The 5,926-nt window shown below is 57.5% G+C and overlaps 1 non-coding gene and 1 pseudogene across 1 annotated transcript; both read right to left on the reverse strand.

The window, feature by feature from the left end:
* LOC146723606 (large subunit ribosomal RNA) lies at nucleotides 1–3,773 on the reverse strand (annotated as a pseudogene; the record flags this gene model as incomplete).
* A 1,035-nt stretch (nucleotides 3,774–4,808) lies between these two features.
* LOC114939462 (5.8S ribosomal RNA) lies at nucleotides 4,809–4,963 on the reverse strand. Its single transcript, XR_003821249.2, has one exon. It is a non-coding gene; the product is annotated as a 5.8S ribosomal RNA (ribosomal RNA).
* Between the last annotated feature and the right edge of the window lie 963 nt (nucleotides 4,964–5,926).

A 5,926-nucleotide genomic window follows, 5' to 3' on the forward strand; every position in this document is an offset into this window, starting at 1 on the left:
TCGCAAACGAGAAACAGTCGGAGGAAATACGCCAGTGATCCACGGGCCGACGGCATCAACACTCCGCTGGCCATCCAGCACTCCTAACCCAATCTGAGTCAGGACGCGAGAACTCCATCCCTGGATGGCTTCCACGACTGGGACTAATGCTCGAATAGCGCCGGCAAATGTGCCATACGCATCGCCCCAGCCGGGAGAAGATGGTGAAAGCGGAGGCGAGCCTGGTGACCCACGCGGAGAGATGGCTGACGCTTGAGGGGAGGCCGAAGGACTGGATCCACCAGCGGAAAGAAAAAAACTATCTCCCGACGTGGCGGACAGATCCTCCAGAGCGGCGGCAACAATGCGTCGGTACCCACGTTTTTCCGCATACCCTTGATAGCATCAAGGGAGGCGGTTCGGAACAACGGTGAGCAGATGTTGGTTGATAAACCGAACGCCTCGATAAACCGCCAAGGCCTCTTCCCTCGCCATCATGCGCGTTCTTCAGCGCTCCACTGGCGCTTCACCTCATCGACGTTAATTTCCTCGTTGTATATGGCCTCGTGCGCCCGACGGCGATGAAGACCGAGTCCGTTCTTGGTGTTGAACGCGCGATTGCAATGAGGGCACGGGTACGGCAAGGCATGCGGGGTATTAGGGGCAGGGACAGCCGAGGGCGGTTGTCGACGACGAGCCGCAGCGGGAGGCTGTCGCGAAGGACCAGGGCTGGGTTCAGGAGAGGAGGACGAATGCACGACAGGACCGGCGGCCCGAGGCTGCCGCCAGGGAGAATATCCTTTTTCCTTTGAAGTGGCCTGTCGTATGTCGGCTCGAGGGGCTGGCAACCCCACGAACCCAAGAGAGGCGCAAGCGCCCCGCCAAGCCAGAGCCCCGTTGGCCGCCGGTCGAAATTTTCGCCAGCGTTGCCCGACTCTCACCACGAGGAGGTGGGGATGGCACATGGATCCGCCGGTCGCCCGGACGGAGTCCTTAAGAGAGTCATAGTTACTCCCGCCGTTTACCCGCGCTTGCTTGAATTTCTTCACGTTGACATTCAGAGCACTGGGCAGAAATCACATTGCGTCAACACCCGCGAGGGCCATCGCAATGCTTTGTTTTAATTAGACAGTCGGATTCCCCTAGTCCGTGCCAGTTCTGAGCTGAGCGTTGAATGGCGGCCGAAGAGGACGACCACGACGGCTCGCGCCGCCACGGAAGCCTCGCAGCAAGGAAGATCCGCGGGAGGCCAAGGCACGGGACCGAGCTCGGATCCCGGGACCGGCGCGAGAACGCCGACCGTTCACCTCGCCCAGGCCCGGCACGTCAGCCAGACCCGCTTCCCGACCAAGCCCGACACGCCCCGCTCCTCAGAGCCAATCCTTATTCCGAAGTTACGGATCCAATTTGCCGACTTCCCTTACCTACATTATTCTATCGACTAGAGGCTCTTTACCTTAGAGACCTGCTGCGGATATGGGTACGAACCGGCGCGACACCTCCACGTGGCCCTCTCCTGGATTTTCAAGGTCCGAGGGGAAGATCCGGACACCGCCGCAACTGCGGTGCTCTTCGCGTTCCAAACCCTATCTCCCTGCTAGAGGTTTCCAGGGAACTCGAACGCTTATACAGAAAAGAAAACTCTTCCCGGATCTCCCGACGGCGTCTCCAGGTCATTTTGGGTTACCCCGACGAACACTCTTACGAGGGCCCGAATTGTATGCGGTTCCGCTGCCGGGTTCCGGAATAGGAACCGGATTCCCTTTCGCCCGACGGGCGTGTGTCTTTCGTATAATATTTATTATTATTTCTCGACACTCGAGTATATTGTACGCCGTCATTGACATAGGATTTCTCCTAGGGCTTAGGATCGACTGACTCGTGTGCAACGGCTGTTCACACGAAACCCTTCTCCACGTCAGTCCTCCAGGGCCTCGCTGGAGTATTTGCTACTACCACCAAGATCTGCACCGACGGCGGCTCCAGGCAGGCTCGCGCCCAGACCCTTCTGCGCTCACCGTCGCGACCCTCCTACTCGTCAGGACTTCGTGACGACGCGAGAGAAGACTAACGCCCGCTCCCGGTTGCCGCCCCACTTGCCGCTGACGGCAGAGTATAGGCTCGACGCTTCAGCGCCATCCATTTTCAGGGCTAGTTGATTCGGCAGGTGAGTTGTTACACACTCCTTAGCGGGTACCGACTTCCATGGCCACCGTCCTGCTGTCTTAAGCAACCAACGCCTTTCATGGTGTCCCATGAGCGTCGAGTTGGGCGCCTTAACTCTCCGTTTGGTTCATCCTACAGCGCCAGTTCTGCTTACCAAAAATGGTCCACTTGGCACTCTGATCCGAAGATGCTCGTGGCTTCATAATTCAAGAAAGCCAGAGATCTCACCCATTTATAGTTTGAGAATAGGTTAAGGTCGTTTCGGCCCCAAGGCCTCTAATCATTCGCTTTACCAGATGAGACTCGCGCGCGTTCCGTGCGGAACGGCCGAGTGCCAGCTATCCTGAGGGAAACTTCGGAGGGAACCAGCTACTAGATGGTTCGATTAGTCTTTCGCCCCTATACCCAGTTCCGACGATCGATTTGCACGTCAGAATCGCTACGGACCTCCATCAGGGTTTCCCCTGACTTCGTCCTGACCAGGCATAGTTCACCATCTTTCGGGTCCCAACGTGTACGCTCTGGGTGCGCCTCTTCTCGCGATGAGAACGAGACGCCCCGGGAGTGCGAGGCCGCATCGCGACGCGGCCCATCCTCCCTAGGTCGACGACCAGGGCCGACCTTCACTTTCATTACGCCTTTAGGTCTCGCGACAAGTCCCAATGACTCGCGTACATGTTAGACTCCTTGGTCCGTGTTTCAAGACGGGTCCTAAGAGTACCCAAAGCAGTAGCGTCGCCGACCGGTATCGGTCTCCCGCAAGACCGCGGGAGACGTTCGCAGGCCTGTCGAAGGTGTACCGTACTGTAACCAACAGCGGGCCAGGACCGGGGACGGCGCGAAGTCCGTAACCTCCGAGTACCGTGGCGCGCGCTTGCGACGGTCTCGACGCACCGTGAATAGTGCGGCCTGATACCTTGCGCGTACCGCCGAGCAACCGGCCGGGCGACCGAGGGTTTGTCGCGTGCCGTTTTACCGGCGACGCGACAGACACCGCACCCGAACCGTAGACCGACACCCAGCGGGTCGCGACGTTCTACTTGGGGAGAAGTACACGACGACGAGCGCCGGACATCGGCGCACGGTAGCGTGCCCGCGCGCGAGCCGCAAGGACTCCGCGGGACATCGCCGACCGACGCGAAGCCAGCGCCGCTGACGATGAATCTCCCCGTTCGATCTTTTGGGTTTCTTAGGTTTACCCTGAACGGTTTCACGTACTCTTGAACTCTCTCTTCAAAGTTCTTTTCAACTTTCCCTCACGGTACTTGTTTGCTATCGGTCTCGTGGTCGTATTTAGCCTTAGATGGAGTTTACCACCCACTTAGAGCTGCATTCTCAAGCAACCCGACTCTAAGGAGAGATCCTCCTGAGGCGCTCACCGGTCGCTACGGGCCTGGCACCCTCTACGGGTAAGTGGCCCCATTCAAGATGGACTTGGACGCGACGCGGCAACCTCGGGATAAGCGGATCCTCCCAAACACCACATTTCCCTGCGGAGGAACCGCGGGATTCGGTGCTGGGCTCTTTCCTGTTCGCTCGCCGCTACTAAGGAAATCCTGGTTAGTTTCTTTTCCTCCGCTTAATAATATGCTTAAATTCAGCGGATAATCTCGCCTGCTCTGAGGTCGTCGCATAGTGAGTATTCGTAGCCGTTTGCCTCCTCCGCGTCGCTCATCGTCGTCTCTCCTTTATAATATATATTATAAGAGGGAGAGAGAGAGAGAACGTCGAACGAGAGAGCAGCAGCGGCAGCACACGAAATACGCGAGAAGGCAAATTGCCGGGGCGCTAACCGCACACACACTCGTTGGTGGTAATGGAGACGATATATCGCGGGGTTCGAGATTCTCGGCTTTCCCTTCTCTTTTATATACGAACTTCGGGCGGAATCGATTCGACNAGTACACGACGCGGCGCGCCGGTCCCCTTTTTTCGCTTTACGAAAAATTCGTGGACTCGGACACGCGGTCGGCTCGCGATTCAAAACCCTTCTCCGTAAAGAGGTAAAGGATTACGAATGCTCTCTCCGCCGGACGACGACGCGCCGTATATTTCTCCGTAATACCGTTATGTGTGCGGGCAAGGGCGCCTCGGCATAAGACGCGCGAGCGCTATCGCACCGAGAGACGCGGCACAGAGTGCGAGAGCAGTCCGGTCAGTCTGTGTGATGTACGGAGAGGAGAGACGGTGAGACAAGCGCTACCTACTTTCGGGAGACAACGACGCACGCGCCGCTCTAGGGAAAGCGGTGCCATTCACCGTTCTGACCCTTTTTTTGGCCGTTTGTTGCTCCCTTCGCGCGCCGCTCTTACTCTCATCCCATTTCTCCTCGGCTCTCGCGTACACACACGACTTGGATACACAAACACGCTCCCCCTCTTAATTCGCGCAGCATTCTCTGGGCGCGCGTTCGCCAACGTTTTACACGCTTGTGCGCTTCTCCTCCTCATTATTATTATTTCGGTGTGTCATTTCAGACGACGCCAGGATTTGCACCGCGGCCGGTCGGCGCGGCACAGACACCTCGGGCGAACGTCCAACGATCGCTCGTACGCCCATTGTAAGCGTTGCACAGGGCACAGGCGACGCGCGCGCCATTCTCTGGTCGCCCGCGTCGTGGCCGTGCGCGCTTTTCGGACGCAAGCAGTTTAGGGGTACTAAAACGACCCTTAGCCAGGCGTGGTCCGGGAATTGAATCCGTGGACCGCAATGTGCGTTCGAAATGTCGATGTTCATGTGTCCTGCAGTTCACAAGTTGACGCGCAATTAGCTGCGTTCTTCATCGACCTACGAGCCAAGTGATCTACCGTTCAGGGTAATCGTTCGAAATTTTTGCGTTCGCGAAGAAACGCGCTTCTCGTTCAACCATCGTGGTCTCTTCTCTCGGACGAGAGAGAGAGAATAATCGTGGTGGCTCTTCGATCAGCCTGTCCGCGCGCGTCCGAGGACGCGCGCGGACCGCCGCCTCCCGCCAGGGAAGGCTACGGCACAAAGATAGAGTTGTGTGTTTCTCGTTCGGAGCGTCTCTCCCGCAACGGGAGAGCCGGGGCGGAAGCTCTTTGAAGAAACCGTCGGACCGACACAGTTGACAGATTGGTCGAAATATCATCGATCCCTTCTCTGTGTTATATATATATTATAATAATATATGGGGGTCCTCTCGCTCGGCACTCGCGGTCGCACACCGTGTGTTCTCGGCACGCTGACCGCTGCCCCGCGACAACGGGTAGGTCGCGCGTCGACGAACGTCGTGGGTGCTGCACACACGCGTGCGCGGGCATAGGTTACCACCGGTTCGCGCTCAACGCCGAATCGACGCTCTGTGTGTGTGTGGCCGGAGAATGGCACACACACGAGCGTTGATCGCGAAGCGTCTTTGCTCCGAATCGTCGTCGAACACCGCCGGTCGCGCTGCTCTGCTTGCCGACTACTTTCGGTCAGAGAGGCGCGACGGCGTCCGTCGTTATATCAAAACACAACAACAAATTCCGTCAAATCCGTTATTTTCTTTTTCTCTGAGAGCGCCTTTTCAGCGCGTCCATTCAGTCGCCGACTGCTGCGAGCGCGCGTCTCTCCCAAAAGAGAGGACTCTCGACGCAGAGCAGGACCTCCGGAACGTTAATGATCCTTCCGCAGGTTCACCTACGGAAACCTTGTTACGACTTTTACTTCCTCTAAATGATCAAGTTTGGTCATCTTCCCGGCAACATCGGCAATGCCGAGACATTGCCGCGCACCAGTCCGAAGACCTCACTAAATCATTCAATCGGTAGTAGCGACG

The sequence above is a fragment of the Nylanderia fulva genome, unplaced genomic scaffold (assembly GCF_048542155.1).
Source record: "Nylanderia fulva isolate GAGA-0341 unplaced genomic scaffold, ASM4854215v1 Scaffold1812, whole genome shotgun sequence".
NCBI lineage: Eukaryota > Metazoa > Arthropoda > Insecta > Hymenoptera > Formicidae > Nylanderia > Nylanderia fulva.